The sequence below is a fragment of the Pipistrellus hanaki genome (genome assembly GCF_964339955.1).
Source record: "Pipistrellus hanaki genome assembly, chromosome: 12".
NCBI classification, from domain to species: domain Eukaryota; kingdom Metazoa; phylum Chordata; class Mammalia; order Chiroptera; family Vespertilionidae; genus Pipistrellus; species Pipistrellus hanaki.
In genome coordinates, this window is record NC_140514.1 from 42,810,696 (window position 1) to 42,837,430 (window position 26,735).

Sequence of the window (26,735 nt, forward strand, 5' to 3'; positions counted from 1 at the left end):
GTTTTTTTTAGATAATACTATTATAAACATAGAAAAACTCTAAAAGTTAATGGGAAATAAACTGTAAACAACAAGACAATTGAACAAAGCAGAAAATGATAAAAATCGACACAATAATAAGAACAACAACTTGATACAAAATGCAACAGAAGAGAAAACAACAAGAGGTAGTGAAAGAGATTATGTGACAAAACAGAAGAGAACCAAATAGACTCAAAAAGAAAAGCCTAAACCCTACACTTCTGAGAGACAGGAAACTAGATTTGGTACAAGCTTAGGCCAAGACTTGGTACAAATGGAAAGGCGTAGCTCATTCTTGAACATTAAAAACTAATATCATAAAAATCAATGCCCTCCCACACTCCATAGATTTAATGTGATCTTAATTAAATTATCATTTTTCAAAAGTGAAATTACAAAAGCAAGAATAGGAAATACCTATTGAATGGGGTCTAGCTTTTTATACATTAAAATATATGTATTTTCTTTTAATTAAATTAGTGTGGTTTATACACATGGACAGACCAAAATTAAATAATAAAAGCTCCTTGATAACAGTTTGGAAGTTCTTTTTTTAAAAGTTAAATATTAAATTTACCACATGATTCATCAGTTTCACTCCTAGATCTATTTCCAGGAGGAATAAAATATGTATTATATCCACTGCAATACATATGAATGTTCATAGCAGCAGTATTCACAGTAGCCAAGAAGTAGAAACAATCCAAATGTTCATAAACTAATAAATGAATAAAAATGTAGTATGTCCAACCCTAGCTGGTCTAGCTCAGTGGCTAGAGTGTTGGCCTCTGGGCTGAAGAGTTCTGGGTTTGATTCTGTCCATGGACCCATGCCTGGGTTGCAGGCTCAATCCTGAATAGGGGCAGGCAGGAGGCAGCTCATCAATGATTCTCATCATTGAGGTTTCTATCTCTCTCTCTCCCTCTCCCTTCCTCTCTGAAATAAATTTTAAAAAATATGTTTTAAAAAAAATATCAAAATGTTTTAAAATGAGAATAAAATAACAAAAGAAAAAAGAATAGTAAATGGGCAACGGATATGAGAAGACCTAACTGCTTATTAATAAGGGTCTGGTGAAACTAAAAATAAGTACTGCATATAGATTGAATATGCACACAAATGAGTATCATGCAGCTGTTAAAAAAATATTTGACTTCTAAGATGGTGGTTCTCAAAGGGCTTGATATTATTCTCCAGGGGACCTTTGGCAATATTTGAAAACATGTTTTGTTGTCACAACACTGTGGGAATGTGCTACTGGCATGTACTGGGAAGAGGGGAGGGTACTGCTAAGCATCCTGAAGTACAGGATAGCCCCCTCATAAGAAATAATTTCTCAGCCCCAAATGACAATAATGTGGAGATTAAAAAGTCCTAAGTTGGGATATATTGACAAATAAGTAAAAGCCAGGAGAAGAACAATGTATATATAGGATGGGGTAAAAGTAGGCTTATAGTTGTATGAATGATAATACAATCATTAATAAATAATAATATAAGAATAAACTCTGTTTTGCATACTCACATCTGTACATCTACCTTTGCCCCACCCTGTAATATGCTTCCATTACCTGATATCAGTAACAGAGAATGTAAATATATGTAATTATGTTATGATATTTTTTGGAGACAGACAGTACTAATCATGAGGTGGTTAGATAAATAATATTAGTAGGATGGCGGGAATAAAACCAAAAAGGAGAATTTTCTGAATATTTCTTGGTTGTGAATTTTACCTTAGAACTATGTACTTTCATAATTATAAAACAAAACTAAATTATGATAATAAGAGGCAAAATATAATAATTAACCTAATTTGATATTGATATTAAATTAGTAGTATAATCACACAATAGGGATTATATTAAGTGTAAAATACAATCTTTTTTTTTCTGTCCATCTCCAGTAATTTATATATCATGAACAAAAATTAAAACAAATGATCAAAACTTTTAAACTTTTAAAAATATATTTTAAATATTTAAATTGTTCATGGCATGAGTGAGGGGCAACTTAACTGGATGCCTGCATTGCATGTCTCTCCAAAGGCTGCAATCAAGATGTCAGCTGTGGCTACAGACACGGGGGTCAATTCAAGGATCAACTGTGAAAGGATCTGTCTCTTAGTTCACTCACAGGTGGTTGACAGGATTCAATCTCTCCTGGCTTGTGGGACTAAGGGCCTCGGTTCCTCTATGGCTGGTGGTGAGAGGTCTTTCCCAGTTTCTTGCCACCTGGGTCTCACCATAGAGCAGCTCCCTACAGAACAGATGCATTTCCTCAGAGCAAACCAGCCAGAGAACTAAAGAAAGCCAGCAAGACAAAAGTCGTGCTCTTTGTAACCTAGTTTGGAAAGTGACATTCCCATTATCTTTGCTGAATTTTACAAATTAGAGGTGAGTCATTACAGTCAGCCCTGCTTCAAGATAATAGGATGATTCTAGGGCATGACTACCAGGAGGTGAAGACTTAAAGACAACATTAGGGTTTGCCTACTGCAGGTATAAAGAAAACGAGAGACTATGTTCATTTCATTAGTAACTAGGGTTTGTAGAAAAGAGATGCGGGTGTGATGTTAAAAGATTAACTAAAAATCTTATAGTCCTGCATTGGAAAGGAAGTATGAATCCAAACATGCAGACATACACACATACACACAGAGAGACAAATATAATTACATGTGTAAATATATGTACAAATGTTCAATTTTTGTCCACTGAAAGATCTAACAACTAATGAGCACCTCAAACATCCATTGCACCCTGTAAATTATATTTTCTAAAAAAAATAAAAATAAATAAAAAAGGGACTCCAGGAGGAGGCCTGATCAGGAAATCTACAAAATTAGTTTAGATGAACTTGTTATAGCAGAAAGCAAGGCCAATAAATGCATCAAATGAATTTAGGAAACAACTTGAAGAGGTTGTCCCAAAAAAGTGCCACAAATCAGAATGATAAGTGCATTGACTTGAAAGACATAAATACATTTTAAGTCAGAACTTTATAATAATATTAGGGAAATATTCCATCTATCTCTTCTAAGGAAAGCTTAAGAACTAACTAAACTGATTTATTTTTTTAAAAAATGGAATCAAGTATGTATTCTGTTTTGGATGAATGAACCTTAGGAGAAGCCTGTGGTTCTTAACTGGGAGTGATTTTGTTCCCATGGGTAATTTGGCAGTGTCTGGGGACATTTTTAGTCATCATTACTGGAGAAAGGATGCTATAGCCATCAAGAAAGAAGAGGTTAAGATGGTACTAAATATGCTACTGTGCACAGAACAACCTTTCAGAATAATGAATTATCCAGTCTAAAATTATCAATATTACATCAGTTGAGAAATATTTGGATAACCATATAGTTGAAGAGATAAAATAAATTTACAAATATTCCAGTTAATAAACAAAGTTGGGATGTTTGATGTATAATCCTACCTTTTTTCAATCTCTAACAAAATATGGATATGTTTCTGGCTAGGTGGCTCAGTGGCTGAGTGATGACACATGAACCAAGAAGTCCTGATTCAGTTCCCAGTCAGGGCCCATGTGGGCTCGATCCTCAGCAGTGGGTGTGTAGGGGGCAGCTGATCAATGATTCTCTCTCATCATTGATGTTCCTATCTCTTTCTCCCTCTCCTTTCCTCCCTCTGAAATAAATTTTTAAAAGTGGATATTTGCATTGATCATTAATGGTTGTTAATAAACATTAAAGAGCCCAACCATCGACAAGGTATAATTGTCAAATTAAATCCATGTCTGATGAAGAAACATAATAAATGTCACCAGCTAGATGTAATTTGCTAAATCCATGCTTTGAGAAATCCCACTAGAGAGTATCTCAGTTTCTCTAATAAGCAAACTGCAAAAAAATCAATGAGTCAAAGGAGACACATCAATCAATTGTAATAGCTGGAATATGCTTGGATTTTAATTAACACATATAAGCAGTAAACAATTTATAAAGGTATTCAGATAAATTTGAAAGAAAATAAATACTTGATTATGATATAGAAATTATGTAAATTCTTCTAGGTATGATAATGATATGGCTGTCATATTTTTAAAGCATTCTTATCTATTTGAGATATGGATTGCAATTGCTACAAAAAATGTTGGTAGTTGCCTTAAAATAATATATAACGGAAAGAGAATATGTGTAGGAATATAGGTGAAATAATTTGAAGCTATGAATTTATGATACAGTAATTCAGTCTATTTATGTTTTTTTTAATTTTGCATGAAAGTTTTAAAAGTTGTATTTATTTATTGTATTTATTTATTACTATATTATATTAAGGAAAAAATAGCTGGTAAAATAGCAACAAAATCTTTTATAATCTATATCACCTTAAAAGAAATCTTAGTATTATACTTGCTTCAATAAAGCATTTTAATCATACTATATATAATTTAAATATTAATTTTAACTTTCTATTTATATTAAAGTAAGTTTTGTTTTAGCATTACTCATTTTCAAGAATCATTTTAAGTGTTAAATAATGGTTCTTTAAATAGACATCACTTATTTACTTTTCAGTTCCTGTTTAGCATTTTTTCCCTACTTTTTGATATTATAAATAATCAGAAATAAGTCCTTTTGCATATGATATAATTTCTTATCCTAATTCATTCATTATAGGGCATACAGGTCTGGTATAAATCCATTTCTTTGGAAGAATTCCCAGAATTTAAATAACTAAGGTCTCATTATTCTGAAGATTTTTGAGACATAAAGACTGATCACTCTGCAGAGATTATGAGAGCTTTTGGCTGCAAAGAATTGAATATCCTCTAACAATTACTTAAACAAGAACTGTCTTGTTTGTGTTACATAATAAAATGTTTGGGGATAGTACAACAGCACCATGATGTCTTCAACAATGCAAATTCTTTCTATTATTCTGTTCTGCCATCTTTAGTGCTGCCTCATGGTCACAATTCATTTGCTCTAGCACTGTATCTACAGTCTAGACTGGTAGATAATGGAAGGGGCAAAAGTATCTTTTCGAGGGTTGATCTTAAAAGTAGTTAAGCAACTAATTCCAACAGCCATATTTTGAATTCTCATTGATGAGAAACATATTACAAATATATACCTAACTAAAAGTGGTGTAGAAAAATAGGATGTTTAGTTTTCTAGCTTTCATAAACGAGATAAGATAGTTAGGAACAGATGCAGAGTGAGCCTGCATCATGATACATGACCTCCACAGGAATACCAAAGTGCTAAATGACAATCAATTATTGGTACTATCAGTCACATTTCATTTAATAATTATCCTATCTAATAAGGCGGGAATATTCTAATTGACTGCCACACCCTCAAAGATGGTGGCACCCACAGCACAAGATGGCTGTGCCCAGTCCCCTCAGCCTTGCTGGTGTGGCAGGCATGTGGCATGGCCAGGCCCACCCCTAGGCAGGTTAGCCACTCCACACACCTGCCTCTGGAGTCACCCTGTCCCCTCAGCCTTCCAGCCATCCAAGGCCATCCTGAAGCACAGGCAAGCCTCAGATAGTGGCTGCCCAGGTGCTTAGGGCCACCTTAGGCTCAGGTAACCAGGGCCAGCCACGGCTTGTGCTGCCGGCAGTGGCAGCAGCAAAGGTGTGATGAGGGCATTGTCTTCCCCTGATCACCTAGTCGCCTCCTGCCTCTGAGGGCTCCCAGACTGCGAGAAGACTGGACCCAGGGACCTCCCATTCCAGTGTATGAATTTTCATGCACTGGGCCTCTAGTATATACGATGATAACTAAAAATTCATCAGGACAAACAAATGTTTTACACCTATGCTGTAAACTTGAGGAGATTCCAGCCTTAATCACATGCATACTCCTGTGAAAGTCATACTATACTTGGCTATTAACCCAGAGATGTCTACAGATGACAGAGGCAAGTGTTGAGTCCATTGTTAGTGTTAGTTGTACTTATTAAAATATCTCAGTGCTCCAGGAGGTAAAATAATATATTATTATATTTTTTTTAATTTTAGATGCTTGATGTTTTAAATGGAATATGAAACATCTGTGAATCACAGTGGCAGATTCTTGAGGATGATTAAGCATGGTATCTATTAAAAACCTACGTGAATTACAAAAAAAAATCACCCTGTGATACATAAAACTAAATAAATGTGGTGAAAATTTAGCATTTTTTAATTTAAAATATTTTCATTTTGTTTTCTTAAGATCTTATTTGGTCAAAGTGACACAGTGTCTGCAAAGTAGGAACAACATTCAGATATATTCCAGTTTCATTCACAAACTTCTTGTAAGACCTCTCTATAGTCTTCTCCCCATTTTCTGGCCTTTTATACAATTATCTGCTTAGTTATTAGTTTATTCTATCACTCTATTTTAAAATTATTCAGGATGGTCAATCAATCAAATCCATTTTTATGAATCTATTGGCCATTTTCCAACCATCATATTGGACCGTGAGCAGCAATCACTTTAGTGATATATTTTCCCTTGGCTTCTTGGTCATTTTTCTTTTGTGCTTCTTCTCCTATGTCAGGCTACTCATTCAGTGTCTTCTTTGGAGCCTCTCTTTCACTAGTTATTAAAATTCTCCAAGGTACAGTCTGAAGTCTTTCTTTTTATTTTTATACAACTTTCCCAGGTACTTTCAACAATCATACATATGCCAATAATATCTATAAGCAGAGACCTAACAAACTTATATCTTCAGACCAGATCTCACCCTTTAACTTCAGAAATCTATATACACAGCCTCCTTGGTAGCATCTCTTAGTTGTCTCGAAAGCATTGTGGTCTCTAAATGGCCTAAATCTATGTCTTCTTTCAAACCTTTTTTCACATGTAATGGAATTCCTATGCATCTACTTACTCAAGTCAGTTAATAAGGGGCAACCATCACATATATTTCCTTATTTTTTTTCTAACTGATTCATCAAAAATTCTCCAAAGAGGACATACATATGAGCAATAAAACATTAAATAATGTTCAATGTCACTAATAATCAGATAAATGCAAATTAAAATCACAATGAGATATCACCTAACATTTGTCATCATGGCTATCATCAATAAATCAACAAACAACAAGTGTTGGCAAGGATGTGAAAAAAGGCCATGCTTTTGCATAGTTGATAGAAATGTGGATTTGTACAGCCACTATGGAAAGCAGTATGAAGTTTCCTCAAATTTAAAAATAAAATTGCCTTATTAACTCTAGGTTTCACTTCTGGGAACATATCTGAAGAAACCAGAAACACTGATTTGAAAGAATATACTTACCCCTATGTTCATTGCAGCATTATTTATAATAACCAAGATTTGTAAGCAACCCAAGTGTCCATCAGTAGATAAGTGGATAAAAAGGCTGTGGTACATTTACACAAGAAAATACTACTCAGACATCAAAAAGAAGAAAATCTTACCTTTTGTGAAATCATGGATGGACCTGGAGAGTATTATGCTAAGTGAAAAAAGTCAGTCCCAGAAAGACAAATGCCATATGATTTTACATATATATGGAATCTAATGAACAAAATAAACAAAATATAAACAGACTCATAGTTACAAAGAACAGACTGACAGCTGTTAGAAGGGAAGGGGGATTGGAGAGATGGGTGAAAAAGGGTGAAGGATTAAGAGAAAAAATTACCTCATAGACACAAACAACAATATGTTGATAACCAGAAGGAAAGGGAATTGGGGAGGTAGAAAAAGGTAAAGGGAGATAAATGGTGACAGAAGAATACTTGACTTTGGGTAGTGAATATACACAATACAATATACAGATGATATATTATAGAAATGTATAACTGAAGCGTATGTAATTTTATTAACCAACTAGAGGCCTGGTGCAGGAAATTCGTGCACAGGGGCCGGGTGGTGTCCCTCATCCCAGCCTGCACCCACTCCAATTCGGGACCCCTTGAGGGCAGTGAAACATCCCTGTCGCAATACAGGACTGCTGGCTCCCAATTGCTTACTTGCCTGCCTGCCTGATTGCCCCTAACCACTTCTGCTTGCAAGCCTGATCACCCCCTAAACACTCCTCTGCCATCATGATCGATGCTTAACTGCTCCCCAGCCAGCCTGGTTGCCCCCAACTGCCCTCCCCCATAAGCCTGATCCTCCCCAACTGCCTTCCCTGCAGGTTTGTTCCCCACCAACTGCTCTCCCTCCATGCCTGGGTTCCCCCCCCTCCACAACTGTTCTCCCTTGCAGCCCTGGTATCCTCCAACTGCTCTCCCTTGCAAGCCTGGTTGCCCCCAACTGCCCTGCCCTGCTGGCCATCTTGTGTCCACATGGGGGCAGCCATCTTTGACCACATGAAGGCAGCCATCTTATGTGTTGGAATGACAGTCAATTTGCACATTTCTCTTTTATTATGTAGGATGTCACCCCAATAAATTCAATTTAAAAATCCTCTCAGACATACCTATTAAATGCTTTAAATATACCTGTAAATTTTAACTTAATTCTGAACATCTCTATAGCTAACATCATTTTCTTAGTCCAAGCTATAATAGAGACCTTAATAGATATCTAAATCACTTACCCATGTGCATCCCTGTGGCTCCCCTATAGTCCCCTCTTTACATTCAGTGAGAACAATAAATGTATCATGTTAATTGGATAATGGTATTCAGGTAAAACATTTATAGGATTCCCTTTACTCCTAGAATCATTGAATTATCTTTATCAACCTTTCATTGTAGCCCTTCACATTAACCTGTTTCCCTAAAGTCTCAACGCCTTTACCTCCTCCATATACTAGTATGTAAATGAATATGTGTATACATACATATTCTCATATTCTCTGTTTTCAAAATAATAAATTTTTATTATCTTGTAAGTCTATTGATGGATGTTTACAACCCCCATTATTCCTTAACCTCAGAAGGACAGGGGGTATGGATGATTTTATTTATTTCTAGCACCAAGCCAAGTTCTTGGGACCTTTTTTGTATCTAACAGATATTTGATAAATAATAAAATACCATCAAGTAATTTACCCCTACTTTACACAGATTTTCATATATATTATATTTTATTAATGAAGGCATTTAGCAATGAAATAATTTTCCCTTGGGAACATTTGTATTGAAATGAAAAAAAAGTACATATTTTCAATAATACATTCAGCAATAATCTATCAACATAGAATACAGATAAATTTATCCTTTATTGTTTGTTTGAAGTTAAAACTCTTAGAGTATTGTGAGATGATTAATTTGTGTTTTGGAGATGGTCTATATGAAGCACTATATAGTTGACCTGTTTACTTAACATATATTTTCACTTTAGATTATATTATGTGACTTCCAGTCTGCCATGGGGAGAGAAAATGGGAAAAACACACTATGTTGAGGGTAAGCAATTTTTACTAAGATCCTGAAACCTAAGCTGAGCAGATTAAATTATTGGTTTATCAGCATATCAATCAATGTTATTAATATTTAGAATCTTATAAACCATATAATGTTTAAAAAAGTAAGGAAGATAAGCATACATTTTCCAACTTTTTCACTTGCCAACTATGGATATTAAAAATTCCCACATTACTTATTCAATAACCACATCATCAGCAAAAAAAAGGATATATACTAACACACATATAGACACACATGTGCACAGACATGCAAAAGACATAAGAATAGACTTTTCAATTAAATCAGTGAGTTTTTGTTAAACTGTGGTGAGTTTTGTTAAACTGTCCTTATTTTTATCATTTCACCTTGGCCTACTAATACTGCCCCCAGGAGGCTGGCCCAGTCCTTAACTTGCCATTTGTGAATCATTCAAATAATGTAAGTGAGGACTCAACCTACAATAAAATATTTCCTTTTTCCATTCTTAGTAATAATTCTAGGAACTAGAATTTTTAAGGAACAAGTTTAAAATAATTTCATTATCAATTGGGTGAGTATTTAAAACTGAGACAAAAGTTTGAAGTTGGCCTATGTACTATAAATAGGAAACACAATAGGTAAGGCCTTCCATTAATGGAAGAATCAGAACTGTAACAGTGAACATAGCTAATGCATGCTCTTAAACAAAGTTTCATCATTAATGCTCTTAAAAAAGCAAATAAAATGTAACTGCTTTGTAATCAGGTAGGATTGCTTTAATGTCTTTGAACTTATCAGTATGACCCAAGACACTAGTGTACTTTTAAGCACATAGTGTGCTGCTTCACAAATGTACTAGTGTCCCAGTGCATGGAATTCATGCATGGGGACATGTCCCTCAATCTGGCCTGCACACTCTCCAATCTGGGACCCATCAGGGGATGTCCAATGCCGGTTTAGGCCCGATCCCACAGGAGCTGAGCCTAAACCAGCAGTCAGACATCATCCCTGTCACAATACGGGACCTCTGACTCCTAACTGCTCACTTGCCTGCCTGATTACCCCTAACCACTCTGCCTGCTGGCCTGACCTACCCCAACTGCCCCCCCCCCTCTTTGGCCTGATCACCCCTAACTGCCTGTCCCTGCTGGTCTGCTTGCCCCCAACTATCTTCCCCTGCTGGCCTGATCTCCCCTAACTGCCTCTGCCTTGGCCCCACCACCATGGCATTGTCTGGAAGGACATCCAGAGGGTCTCAAAGAATGTCTCCCATCTAGTTAGCATATTATCCTTTTATTAGTATAGATATTATCATGGATAAGGAATATTCATAATTAGAAGAATAAGAACAGACTCCATTAATTATCTACTGGGTGGGTAAGTTTAATGATGTCATTCCCCAGGTTTGACAGTAATTTTATTTAAAGATTCTTATAAATAACCTCAAAGAAGGAGTGCACAATACATTATCCAAGCTCTTCTAGGCAAAAGAATGCTGAGTCAGTGGGAGTGAAGTGAAGAGAGAACCACGAAGCTGTGTGGGATATGACAAATGGCAGCTGAGCTTCTAAGTGGGCAAGTGTGAAGTAATATAATAATAGATATGTAATAATAGATTATGAGAAACCATTTATGATCCAGGAAAATGATTTAAGAATTACAATATTCCCTTTCATTCAAAAAGTATTTGCCATACCTTCACTCACTATGGGCTCCTTCAACACTGGAGTTTTCTTTAAAAATCACAAGATTTTGTCTTTTCCCTCCTATAACACTAAGTTAATCTGTTTCCAAACCTGTCCTTTTAATATGCCTAATGGATATTTTTTTTCCAATATTTTCTCCTTTGGGTTCATGTTTTTGCCTGATGAGCATTCAATTTCCCTTCAATGGCAACATATTAAAATTTTTCGTGGCAGAACTGTCACCTTTTCTGCTCTTGACCAAAGCGATGCTCCATCTGGCTCCAAAGAGGCAGGATTAGGTTATAATAGTCAGCAAATCCTCTATCCTACCCACATGGTTCAGTTCAGGAAAGAGCAAGCAACCCACTTTCAGTAAATAAGTTTTGTGATGTTTGGTAGAGGTTTTTGGAGAAAAAAAAATCACTTTTCTTGTGTAGGTTTTGGTGACATGAAAATGTGGGTTCTAACAAAAGTCATTATTAAGAGAAGCCTGTAGCAGATGACAGCCTTCAAATGTACCCTGGAATGGGCCAAACTTGAGGAAATAACAGAGACATGATCTTTTAATGTCTACATGAATAAATAAATAAATGTCTACATGAAAGTAGTCCTATATCCTATTTAATAAATAGGGAATATGCTAATTGACCATCACTCCATCACAAACATGGCTGCACCCACAGCTGAGGCCAAGATTTCAAAAGGAGCCTTTATGAGCAATAGCAGGGATCTGAGGCTCTGCCCTCCGCTGCCCCCTTGAGGTTTAACAGGGGACCTCAAGAAGCACTTCCCGTTCTGGTGCTAGGCTAGGGGACCTCAGGCTGCTCCCCCCACCCCAGCACCAGGCCCGGGGGGCCTCAGACCGCACCCCCTGCCCAGCGGGACTTGACAGGGGACCACAGGCTGAAGGGGGACCTCAAGGTATACCTCCAGTGCTGGGTCAGGGGAATGCCACAGAGCCAAAGTGGTATAGGAAAATATCCCAAGTGGCATAGGATATGCCGAAACCGGTTTGGCTCAGTGGATAAAGAGTCGGTCTGCAAACTGAAAGGTCCCAAGTTCGATTCCGGTCAAGTGCATATATATTGGTTGCAGGCACATCCCTTGTAGGAGGTGAGCAGGAGGCAGCTGGTTGATGTTTCTAGCTCTCTATCCCTCTCCCTTACTCTCTGTAAAAAAAAAAAATCAATAAAATATATTAAAAACAAAACAAACAAACAAAAACAACAAAGTGACAGAATAATATTTCCCTATGGCAGACATAGAGGTGCAGAGAGTGACATAAGGACTGGACATCAAACAGGCAGAGTGAGTTGTGTGGACACTATCTGGGCCTAAATTGGGGGGAAAAATGTCTTCCAAATACCAGAAGAGTATAGCTGTTGCTAAGGGAATGAGGGAAATAAAGTTTCAAAAGATATCAAATTTAGCCAATAGTGACTAAGAACCCACCCACTTTACATTAGCTTTGATGAGTATCAGAAACATATATGCAACTTCAACAATGCAAAGAGAACATAATGACTCTTACTGTATTAAGAAACTGAATTAATTGAAGTTTACCAACAACTGACTACTTGTATTTTATACCAGGCTAGAAAGAACCAATGGCAGAAATTAATTAGAACTATGAAAAAAGTTAAATATTTTTCTCACCACAATTGATATATCTACATAAACATTGCTGCACAATATTAACATAATAGGTGCCATTGATTGCTTATTCTCCAAGTTAGGTGTTCAGTCCTTTGACTTCATTTACCTTCAAAACAACTCCACAACTATTAATCATTACTATAATATTCCAAGAGCAGATCCAGAGATAAGGAGCCATGGGTCAGACTGTTGGACCTCAAAGGGAAGGTGGGGATAAAAGGAAGAGATCAACCAAAGAACTTGTGTGCACACATATGAACCTGACCAGTGATCAAGGAAAATAAGGGGGTGGGGGCAATAAGGGGTGGGATGGGGGATTGGAATAAGGGGTTGAGTGGATTGGAATTAAGGTGATACCTTAATCAATAAAGAAATTAGTTTTAAAAAAGGTAACATTTAAGTGACTTGCCCAAGGTTATAACCAATACATGGTAAAATCAGGAAATAAACTCAACTATATTCAAAGCAACTCTACTTCTAAATATTATAGCATATATTCATGAGCATATGGAATGATAAGGATAATGTTGAGTGAATATATAAACTGAACCAAAATTGTAAGTTTTTTTGTCCTCCTCCTATCTCAATAGACCTGCTCTTCTGGTTTTGGAGATTCTAAGTCCTGGCACTATTGAGATTTTGAGCCAAATAAGTTTTTGTTATGATGGGCTCTTTTGTGCATCATAAAATGTTTAGCAGCATCCCTGATCTCTATCCGCCAGATGCCAATAGGAATCTTTGGTTGTCACAGCTTCCACTCCAAGTTGTGACAACCAAAAATGTTTCCAGACATTGTCAGAGGTATCTTGGGGCGTGGGGTGGGGGAGGGAGGGACAGTTGCAAATGGCTCCTATTTGAGAAATGCTGATTTACACTAAAATGGCCATTTTCTTTTTCAGCTGTCCTGTTTCTAATTTTGAGATTCCTATGAGTTTATAATTGATGTTGAAGACTTGAATCCAAGTAATTAGAAGAATTTAAGATATATCTACAATTCATGAAAAGAAATTGCATCATAAGACAGGTTTTTAAGTTTTATTATTCAACCAGTTCTTAATCAAATTGCTTGGGCGAATATTCTTAGACAGGTCAAATACCTGTCTATGCATTGTCTGTCATTTCTAATATAAAAATCATAAATACCCACTTTATATAATAGAATTATGGGGATAAAATAAAGCATTAAACACAAAACTTGTTTAATTGCAAAGCTATTAATCATGGGGAACTTGGGGGAAATCAATGACAAAGAAAACTATCAGAAATATGTTTGATCCATGCCCTCATTAATTTTTTACTTCATTGTTTTCACTGCATTAATGTATCTTCCTAGGTAGTTTTGAATCTCTATTTATGTGGTAATATATATATTTACGCAGTAATGCCTTAGGAGAGGCATTGATAATTTCCAACAAGATAGAGTTTTGAAGGAAAGATATCAAAAGCAATACTAACATTATTGAATTGTCCTTCAGTGTGATGAAAAGAGTCTGTGTATTTTTTTGGACTACTACCAGAAAGAATGCCGAGAGTAGGAATGAAAATCTTTCAGGAGTTATACACACCACCTCATAAAGTCAAGTATGTTGCAAAGTGGTAGAATAACAATGCAGACCATGACATATGCCCTGGCCTCAAGGTGATGTCAATGATGCTGGTCAAATAATGACCAGAGTCCAGAAAATAGAAAAGTCATCCATCTTTGACAATCAACGCTGTTTGTTAGATAGTTATATCAATATCATTAGTGTATATATATGTATATATATAATATGTCATGATATTATATACTTAATATAATTGATTTTATATAACTAAATGCCAAAAATAAAAACAATATTAGGAGTCACACCTTGGTGTTCAGAGGAAGTAAGTTTAAGACAAAGGGAAGAGAGATTAAATTGTAGAAATCATTACCTCCAGAATTAACATGCATCTAAACAAACAAAAATATTCCAGAAAGTCTCAGATGGACTGAGTAAGTCACAATATATAATCTTTAGGTACTGAAATATAATACAAGAGAAGTATAAATGTTGTGCCTTCAATCTTACCAAGATTAGGTACAAAGATAATATTTTATTTGTATAGACAAATCATTTATCATCCTTTTCTCTAAACTTAAAATAGCAAACAAAGTTTAAGGATGTACACTTCATGCAACTTGCAAACAGTTCTTGTACAACTAAAACAAAGGGTATTTTTCTATTAGCTGAGAATCCACACAAAATTTAGGCTCTTATATATTAAAATAAATAATTGATCTATACTAATGACTCATGTTTGTTTTATAGAAACAAGATGAAAATTAAAATTATATGTTTTGACAGTGATCTGATTAGAAGAACTCAGGGTATAATAATTTTCCTCAAAGTATCACTTATAATTAAGATTAGCTTTCTATAATACTGACCTATTATAGTTTCAGTTGGCTAAACGTGATCATTTTTTTAAATAAGTTTTGATCAAATAAGATATTTAGGATAGTTATAGAAATTAGAAATATCATGATCTTTTTAAATATGAAAACTTGTGTTTATTAAATATGCCCTTCTGAGCAGGCAAGCATGAGAAATATTAAGTATGGTTTGCCTTTCACAGCAGCTTCTTATTACACAGAGATTCAACCTTCTAATGAACTCTATTTGTTTACTCATGCAAGAAAACAAGGTAATTGTATTATCTCAACCCCACTGACTTTTTAAGCCATGGTTTTAGAGCTATTACACCCAATATTTAAAAAGAAATATATTAAAAAATAACCAAGCTACTTTGAGAAAATTGGGGCATAACCTTTTCATATTAGAAAAAAATGAAAACTCATTGAATTGGAAAAAATAATACTTCTAATAGGGGCATTTAGCTCACTAGATAAATGTAAAACATTAACATTGCTCTTGTAAAGTTATCACAGTGATTCAAAAGAACATAAAAAGTGCAATTCTTAAATTAATTGACTCATGTTTGATAGAAAACATGGACCCGAATATTTATTTTAGAATTTTGTTTTGTTTCTATGGACAATTTAATATTACCTCTGTTCCTTTTAAAATATTTTTCTCCCCTGAATATAACAATGAAATAAATAACAATGTATTTACTGAGCACTCATATTGTATTAGTTTCCTTTTAATTTCCTCCAGTGGGATCAGAGGAGAAACTATGTAGGGATTCTTAAACAATTATAAATAATCAAGAGTATTATATAAGTATAGCTACTACAAATGTATAGGAAAATTATTTTTTAGAAAATATATTTTGATTGTTTACAGAGAGTAAGGGAGAGGGATAGAGAGTTAGAAATGTCAATGAGAGAGAATCATCAACCAGCTGCCTCCTGCACTTGACCGGAATTGAACCCGGGACCCTCCAGTCTGTAGACCGACGCTCTATCCACTGAGCCAAACTGGTTTTGGCTATAGGAAAATTATTATCAAGCTGTTTTACAGATTTCAGTTCTTCAAACTGAGGTCAATTACTGTGTAAATATAATTTTCACTGACTTTCTTTAAATTAAACAGAGGTAGATCACAATATAATAATGAGTATATTCTTGTTTCAGAGCCTGTGAATTGTCATACAAAGTTTAAGTAAAGTATATACAAAGTACATTGTCAAACTATGAAATGAACAAAATGCATGCTCTGTATTACATTGGTAAGTATTTTTATAGAACTGAATAAAAATGTCAAATATAATCTTGACATAGATTACATAAGAATGAAATTAATAGTATTAATATGAGTAGTAATGAGAATTAAAAAAAAACAACATTTTAAAATGCTTATTTTGTAGGTAGGGTAGATATGAAATATACACTGAAATCTAAAAGCTACTTTTTCTACCTTTAAAATGAGCATTAGAAAAATAAAAGTTAACAAAAAACTTTAAAAAAAATAAAGGTTGTTATTAGCATAGGTAAAGGCAAAGACTTATCAAACTCTGAATCCCTTATATAGAAAATTATTCTAGGAAGCATGGACTATTTTATAAAAGCAGGTCTCATTTATAGCAAAAAATACAATATATCTCAAAATTTTCCGAAAAGCATAAAATATAGAGACCCTGTTATGTGGGCATAATGCAATATAACTAGGAATTAATAATAAAAGTAAACTAGATTATCCTGCCTGTTGGAAGTTAAGGAATAATATTATTCTTTAGGCTATATGAAACAGAATAACTTCACCTGTTCTTTTAAGTTCTATAGAGAACAAGGAGATAAAACAGAGCAATGTTAAGTTCATGATCATCAAATTCAGGCTGAAGTGACGTGAAGGTGAAATTATCTGACCTTTTTCAGCTTAAGATGCTATACCTATGAAAGGGCAAAAAACCAGTACCAAACTGAGGATGTTAAAAAATATTATAGAAAATTCACTAGTTTAAGCTAATAGTAGTCCTATGTCCAAGGATTTACAATGCTAACCTCTTTTTTAATCTTTCCCTTCTCCTTTCCCCCTCTCCCCCCCATCTCTTCATGTTATGAAATAAAACCAAATATGGTCAAATGTGGAAGAAATCATTGCTTTATTATTTTTATATTATCTAACAAGAAATATGAAACATCTTTACTGAATTCAGGAGCTTCAGAAAAAAGTAATTATCTTTGAGGAAGGAAGGAAATGAAATGAAAGAAAGAAAGAAAGAAAGAAAGAAAGAAAGAAAGAAAGAAAGAAAGAGAGAAAGAAAGAGAGAAAGAAAGAGAGAAAGAAGGAGAGAAAGAAGGAGGGAGGGAGGAAGATACTGCATAAGAACATACATTATACTGAAGATTACTATATGCAAATTTTACTCTCTAAATTTAATGCAAGGGCAATCACAATTGAAACAGAACTCTTGGAATTTCAACAGTCTTAGTATGTGAAAAATATACATCTTCCGTGACATAGCAAAAGTAATATTGACAACAATAACACTATCTAAAGGCCAGAACTGTTTTTATTTTACATACATTATCTCACTTAGTCCTCAGAACAAAACTATATGGAGGGCAATACTATTATTGCCATTTTATAGATAAAGCGATTGAAACCAGAAATATTTGACTATTATCTTAAAGTAGAGGTCCAATGCACAAAATTTGTGCACGGGGGCAGGGAAGGGTTGTCCCTCAGCCCAGCCTGCACCCTCTCTAATCTAGGATCCCTCAAGGACTCCCTTAAATGGGCAGTTGGACATCCCTCTCACAATCCAGGACTTCTGACTCCCAACTGCTCACCTGCCTCACTTCCTGATTGCCCCTAACTGCTTCTGCCTGCCAGCCTAATCACCTCCTAACCACTCCCATGCCAGCCTGATTGATGTCTAACTGCTCCCTTGCCAACCTGTTTACCCTCAACTTCCCTCCTCTGCCAACTTGGTCACCCCTAACTGCTGTCCCCTGCAGGGTTGATCACCTTCAACTGCCCTCCCTTGCAGGCCTGGTCCCTCTCAACTGCCCTCCCTTGCAGGCCTGATGCCTCCCAACTGCCCTCCCCTACTTGCCTGATCACCCACAACTGCCCTCCCTTACAGACCTGGTGCTTCCCAACTGCCCTCCCCTGCTGGCCATCTTGTGTCTACATAGGACAGAATCTTTGACCACATGGGGACAGCCATCTTGTTTGTTGGAGTGATGGTCAATCTGCATATTACTCTTTTATTAGATAGGATAGAGGCCTGATGCATGGGTGGGGGCCAGCTGGTTTGCCCGAAGGGTGTCCGGGATCAGGGTGGGGTTCCCTTGGGGCATGAGGTGGCCTGAGTGAGGGGCCTGTGGAGGTTTATTTCAAACAGGCCCCAGAATGTATAATAAATATGTGAGAGACAACACTGCATAGGAGTCAAGAGTCCAAGGAGAACAAAAATCAGAAATAATTTTCCCAGTGTTTACTAAGAAATTAAATATTTGCTACAAAAATAATTTTATTTGGGGCATTGGTGCTCAGAATTCTAATGCCAAATAAAATAAAACTCAGCTGCTTCTGTCTTTAAGTTTGCAAATCAGTACTAATTCAGTGGTGATGAATTAATTAACTCATACTGAATTCATTCTTACAAAGGCAATGAAAATACAGTTTATTTCTAATGGATGTGGTGTCTTATGTTAAATATTATTTTCAAAACACAAAACTAAGTTCAGGAATAATTTTGCTTAGATAAGAATAGTTTCAAATGTCCTAGAAACATATTTATATATGTTTTATATGTTTTTCTTTTGAAGTCGAATTTTATTTTGCAGGAATGAGTATAGCAATTTACTGGAACAGCTTTGCTTGGCCATTTCATACATAAATTAAGAGATACTCTTCTCAATGAAGAGGACTTGTTGTACAATTGTAGGAGTTAAAATAGCTTACATTATTTAATCTTACAAAAACCTTCATCATAATGAACTAAAACAGCTGAAATGGTTTACAAAAACCCTGACTTTGTTAATAAGTGTGTATACTTTAATAAAGTAGGGAAAGTTTGCTTAATGTTTAAACATCCCTATCTCACTTTGAATGGAGATGATCTGGTATAATTTATTTAAACGAAGTTCTTAGTATTGAAAATGAAAATCTTTATTAACATATAGCAGAATAAATTTCCAGGAGAAAAATGATTAAGGCTTTATTGTTATCATTTTTAATTATATACATTGCCTAGAACAGTAATCTATCCCAGGTAAGTGCTCAAAAATACTTGCTGAACAAATGAATGATATAAACTAATATGCATTGGGTACTTACTATTTTCCAAATGTTGTGCTAAGCACTTTAAATGGATTACCTCATTTATGGCTCAAAATCACCTAATTTTGCTACTCCACATCTACAAATAAAGTTTAATCATCAGCTTTTACAGTAGCTATTTTATCTGGGGTACGTCAATGAAACTCTCTCTCTTTGAGCCTCACCTCATCTGTTAAATGGAGATAATAAGCTTATCTGGCCCAAGTTGTGAAAAATAATGACTAAAAAAACAAATATTTATCATGGTACTAGACACATAGTTGACAGTATATAATCACTAAATACATTTTAATGAGACTTCAAAGCACATATTTTTCACATCTGATCACAGTCAACTAAATAGAAGTTGGGCATAATTGTCCTTGCTTGAATAAGTATAAACTTGTTATTTCAGGTTGCTTAGCTAGAAACTATGACTGTTAACTGTTTTAATCAATAAACCATTCAAGATCCATTTAGAGTAGGGATATGAGTCCTGACTATTGTCTAGAAGTTGTCTTTTGGTTAAAAACAAGAAAATAACATTAAAAAGACTTTAGGCTATGTCATTGGCTTGAAAAAAAAAACAAGACAAGAAAATGAAGCAGAGGCAATAAATATCTTCTTCAGAAAATCTGCACAACCAACATTCTCAGTGTTCTAGAGAACAATGTGATAGGAAAGTACAAGATCAAAAATCTGGATCAAAATCAGTACAGAAGAACAGAGTGCTGATATAGGAGGTCTTAGAAACACCATAAGCAATTTATTTTACATATATTTCCTTTTGTCAAAGTACATAACATCTAGATAGTCTAAATGCATTACTTTGATAAGAAAAATACGCAAAATTCTGATAAGAATGTATTATGTATTTTCATTTTCTAAGAAGTATATGTAAAGTAATGGTGAATCATATAATTGGTTGCATTTCATGTATTTGGATGAAGCAATAAGAAATTGTATATAACACAACTCAAAACTAATTTTCCCTTCAGAAACAAAAATGTATGACTAATTGATACCTCCTACAACAATTGCATGGCGATGACATTAGCACCTTCCAGGGGACTTTTCTCAAAGCTGCATGTGTGTTAAGCAGTTCTTTCTGTTAAAAATGTTGCCAGAAGATCTGAAAATGTTTGATTATGTGTGAAAGTTCTTTACATCTCCCCCATATTAAATAGGCATTCTTGAAAGAACAAATATGTGTTGATATCATGTTCCAGGCCCTGTGAGAAACTGAGATTTCAATGGTGAGCAACAAATGATATTTTCCTCCCTCATAGCACTTGGAATTTAAAGCCCCATGGAGAACACTGACTTTTGAGGTATGCAAATCAAGGACATCAAAGAAGATATTCCTAAAGAAGAGATACTTTAGGTGGAGATCTCAGAAGAACCAAATGGTTCTAACTCTGTGGATAGGGTATGGAGGATCATTCTAGATGTTCGTGTTAATAGTCTTACTCTATTGGCCATTGTGGCGATTTGGTTAGACATCGCCTGTTCTTTGATCAGTTTCTGGAACATAGTAAGGGCTCACTCAGTACATGTTAGCTATTTGTATTCATCTACTTATACCATCCCCCTTCTTCTTCTAATTATTATTATTAGCAGAAATAGCAACATGATAAAAAAAATTCCTGATGTCATGAGAGATTGTGTCTAATAAAAGGGTCTCAAAGAGCAGTATAATTCCAGTGGAAAGAGAAAATGGAAAGTTGTGTAAGATGGATACAGAAATAGGTTGGAGTCAATCCAGCCAGGGCTTTGTCTGCTATGCTGTTTTCTTTTCATTCTGGAAAGGTTTCAAAAGAGAGAGTGAAAATAAACTAATTATATTTGAACTTATTTAAGATGACTCCTGCTCCACTGAGTCACAGAGATTGGAGAGTGTCAGACTGGATGCAGATCCATTAGTTAGATCTATTGGTAGTTGTCCAAAAAAATAAATAAATAACACAAAGATGTCATGGAAGATATAATATCTACATGAGACTCAATAAACAATTTATTATTTTTGCATACTTTGAAAATACAGATGGGTCGGTGAAGGGTAGACATAGCTATTTTTATTAAACTGGATATTAAAAATAAAATCCTTGCAATCACAGAAGCAACATATACTTGAACTAAATGTATGTTTAACTGTCTTTATCAATTTCTGACACTCAATAAGAATGCTACTTAGTTATTCTTATTATAATTACTACTACATGAGCTAAATGAGATCCTGGTATATGAAGCATGTAACATGTGAAGCTTCCAAGATCCATGGAAGAAAAACATGTAATATAAATTTAAACATATTTCAGAGCCACAGCTGTGTGTTGTAATATTTCACATAAAATATACTAGCTTTCCAGATGTAGACATTTAATATGAAATTGTGGATTGATTCATTTATAAATTAAATGTCTTCACCAAAATGATCCATAACTCCAGCAGTATCAGGCAACAGCACATTAACAACAATAAGACTCTTACTTAATTTGGATCCTAAGAAAAAATATAGTAAGCAGGTGGAAAAAAGAAGAGATAAATGGACAGGAACAGACTTATCAGGTCTAAGTCACATCATAAGAGTTTAGTTTAAAGAAGTTAAATTAAATGCCTGTGAAGTCCTTTTAAAAAGGTAAATAAAAAGTAATTAGATATTTATCAAATAAGGTTGATACAGCAAAATCTGACAATCTCTAGTAAGGTGATAATTAAGAATTAAATGTATTTCTTATTACCATAACACCCAATCATTTGAACAAAATTTATGCTGTAGTTTAATGCTCATGGATAGACACAACATACTATCCGCCTACAGGAGACATAGATTATATGGGTACACACAAAGCAAGTCACATGGTCACAAAGTTTCTAGGAGACCATTTATTCAACAAATGTAACCTTTATACTTTCAAAAAAAATTCATAATTTCTGAAGTTAAATCTTTCATTGTAGTAATATAATTGTATATGTTTCATTTGATTATATTACTACATGCCGGTGCACAAATTAGGGTGGGGGTCCCTTGGCATGGCCGGAAATTGGGGCCAATCAGGGCCATCTTGCCCAGTCTCAGGGGAGGGACCAGAGGAGGTTGGCTGGCCAGGGGAGGTTAGCAACCAGTCAACCAGTCTATATATATATATATATATATATATATATATATATATATATATATATATATATGATTTCTAATAAAGAACTATGTGGAGGGACAGACTCTAGGCTGACAAGTTGACTATTTCAGGGATGGGAGCAGATATAAAGAGATATAACAAAGGCAAATGATATTTTTATATATATATAATTCTCTGTATGTATTATTTCACTTCATACAATAATCATATATTACTGTTATAATTTGCAAGACATCAAGTAAAGTAAAAATGTAACAATCTTTCAATACCAATTTCAGCCAAGCATGATAAAAACCGGAGTGTCTATCAACTGATTATTGACAACTTCTTCAATAAGTTACTTCAACCTCTAGCTTTCTCTCTGTTAGAAAATACTAGAAAAGTGAATCAGTTTCACCAACCTTCATGTCATGTCATTTACCTCTATTATTCTATTTTAGAGGCTTTAAATATGTTAAAAATGCACAGCAAACACACCTTATCTCTCTCTCTCACCCTCCTCTCTCTCTCTCTTTCTCTCTCTCTCTAAGCCAAAATAGATCAATTCTTGAGTTATGCTTAGAGATGTTGTTCAGATATTTCAAGCATTGATTTTTTTTTTTGTTTTAAGCCTCAAGCATCTTCTTTAAAAAATTGAGTATGATTAATCCCATGGATGTTAGTGCCTTAGTACCCAGATTCAAGAGATGTTGGATTTCTTAATATCTGCAGGGCCTGGACACATTATTCAATCTCCTTGGGCCTCATATCTAAAATGGTGGTAATAGGCAGACTTGCCTCATAGGGTTATTGTACAAATCTTGTGAGTCAACACATATGACACACATATAACAGTGTTTCATATCTATCTAATAGGTCTGTTTTTATCATCTTCTCTGCTTCTGTGAAACTCCTTCTCTTACCCTTGAACCTAGCATGATTCTTCTACCACTCAGACAGCAAATCTCTAGCATATTTTTTAACTCTACCTTCTTGCCTTTTTCCCATCTTTTTATTCATGTCTTCTGTGTAATCTTCAAATGATATTTGAATATCTAGATGGAGGTGTAAGTGTAGTATATTGCTCTCCTAAGCATCAATAAAGCACATCTAGAAGTAACTTTAATAGGCTCAGAATATGAATGCATAATCTTATACCCAAAACAAAATAGCATTTGTCTCAGTTACAATAAATTTGGGATCCCTTGATTTCAAAAATGTTAAAGGGTTTTCATGAGTAAATCATCTTGATTCTCAAATTCTTGGTTCCACTACTGCAAGGTGTCTAACTCGGGTATTTAACCTCTCAGTTCCTTACCTGTAAACCAGTGAGAAAAATCATATGTATTACATGGGTTGCTGTTAGAATAAAATAAAATATGCAAAGTATTTCAAACAGTTTCTTGCTCATGTAAACAGTCAGTAATGACTAGTTATTAATATTACCAGTAATACTATTAATTTTATTTTACTAAATGATATATTACCAAGCAAAATATGTGTGACATGACAACATCTGAATTCTTTTTGGATAGGGTTGGGGACTGTTATGCAATATAATGTAAGCAGTTTCAAAACAGCAGCATCATCATATAATTTTTATAGGTGGTACAAATCAATAGTTTACTGAATGTAACACTCAGCACATAATAATCATAATAATCAATACATTTGGTTTATTTACATGAAGAAAATGTTATGTATCATCTACAGAAAGTTTTCACAACCATGATATTACTGATAGATATTATCAGTGCCCAGGTTCAAATGCCATCTTGGTTGAGTCATATAATCCGTTTCTGTGGAAGGTTGTCCTGCATATTGTAAGCTGTCTAGGAGGATCCCTAGACTCTCTCTGCTAGATGCCAGGTGCACATCACCTACCCCACTTATAACAATGTCTCCAGATATTTCCAACAGCTCATGGTAGACGAAATTAGCTCAGGTAGAGAACCCCGGCTCTATATTGATCTGCAGTGATGACAGTATTAACTAATCCTTGACATCAATTACACTATATGCATAAATATTGGAAATTAAATTTATAAAAAGCTTTAGGTCAATCTTAGAACTAACCATTAGTAACCTTCAATAATTAGCCTTTTGAAGGGTTTAACCTGGTCTGTGTCCAATGTGAACTCACAACATTTTCGTTTCATTGAGATTTAACATCAGCCATACTGGCTTTCCTCATCCCTTTAATTGATGTAAGCAAGAGTCAGAATTTGGATTTTACCCACAACAAGACAGATAGCACTGAAAACATGGATATTGTAAAATCACAATGACTCTGTTATGTGAATTTCCTGCAACAAGTGCACTTTTCCCTATAAAAAAATACCCTAGCAATCTCTATAACCCAAATTTGGTAAAACAAAACAAACAACAAACAAACAAACTACCCTCTACAAGCATAAGAAAAGGCAACGAGGAAAATAGCACAGGCTTTGGGGATTGACAAAGGAACAAACAATTATGGAAACATAGTTGGGAATGAAGTCAAAACTTTTTCAATAAATCAAAGAAATATTTGGCATTTGATTTTACAGTTTCCAAAGTCTGAGTCAAAACAATTACAAAGTAAAGGTAAAGAGGGTACATAAATTTAGGATGCAAAGGAATGTTTTAAACACGATGCCAGTGATAGAAACCATAATGAATGGGAATCTTATTTTATACAATGTGCTTTAATATATGCATGTATATGAGGATATTTCTGGAAGAAGGGTGAAATTTTTCATCAAGTTCTCTAATACTTTAATAACTCCATATAATACTATACTCTACTGTATTACTAATATTTGCTATAGTCTATTCTATAATAATACCTTTTTTTAAAAAAATGCAAATTTGTTTCAAGGCACTTGATTCAAGGCATTTATATATACAATATAAGCAAATATATCTATATCCTTATAGATATTTTGCATGTCTAAAGATGTAAATATATTTTCTTATGCACAATTTATTTGCATGAACAATAGGTGAAGACAGAAAACTGTACCCACTTGAATGGAGCCAGGGAAAAAACACACTTAGGTCTATCAGCTATCTCAATTCACTTTGTTATCAAACATGCCCTTCATATCTGGTGTTCCGTTTCAATAACCCTCCTTCTATCACTGTATAATAGCTCACAAACTCTAATCATTCTAAAGTCCACTTCTATAAGAAGAATTTAGGTATTTTTCAAGATTATATGCCATATTCATTGTGCCGTTTCTATATTTCTTAACCATTCAATACATATAAAACTGTGTCACACTTTCATTAGGTTCCTAGGATTGTTTTCTTAAAATGTCACTGATGGAATTTTGAGTGCTGCACCCTGACTCCATTTTCCCACAAGTGCTGTGGATTTTATTGCACAATTTTGCATATTGCAGTGTTTTTTAAGAATACATATGTGAAAGTAATAGAAGACCCAACTGTAGCCTAATGATGCTGGTGGATATTTCTATTGCTGTTGGAGTTAGTTGTTCTTGCAAAACGTTTTTGTAAATAATGTTGCGTGTAAAAATGTTAGCATTGAATGGTACAATTCAGTTCTGAAACACTTTCCTTTTAATAGAAGCAGAGAAGACATTGTTTTTTAAAAGAGCAGGTAAGATGATAAAAACACAAGGGAAACAGTAGAAAAAGAGAGATAACAAATTATGAAACTGTTCCCTTTCCTTAATCATTTTATAATTAATTTCTTATCCACTCTCAAGGGGCTAGAAAGTAGGACGAGTGCTATATTACACAGAAGGTGGCATTAGCTCCTTTGTCACTGTCAGTGAGATTTTGCATAAGAATCAGCTGCTGAGATGTGGATGGCTCAGCATGGTCTGACCTCCTGTCTCACGCGGTGGTGTAACTACAGACACCCTCCAATGATTGGCAAGGCCTGATCCTACCTGGCTTCTCATAGATCAGCCCTTTACTGAAGTGATGAAAATACCATCCTAAGCCACATAGTATCTTCCCTAGCCTCATCTTTAAATTATTATTTTGTTTACAATAATAGTAACCAGATCCCTAGGGGGAAACAGTTTACAATTTTGCCTCTGTATCATCCTAATTGTGTTATCAAGAAAATAACAAATTTTTTTCAAGTAACGTTGTTCATCTCTGCAGCTTAAATATTAAAGTTATTGATGTCTTTTATTTGGAAAAGAACTGGGGAAGGAGTCCATACACATGATATTACTCTGTACCTTTTTTAGATCCTTTTTCCCCATAGGAAA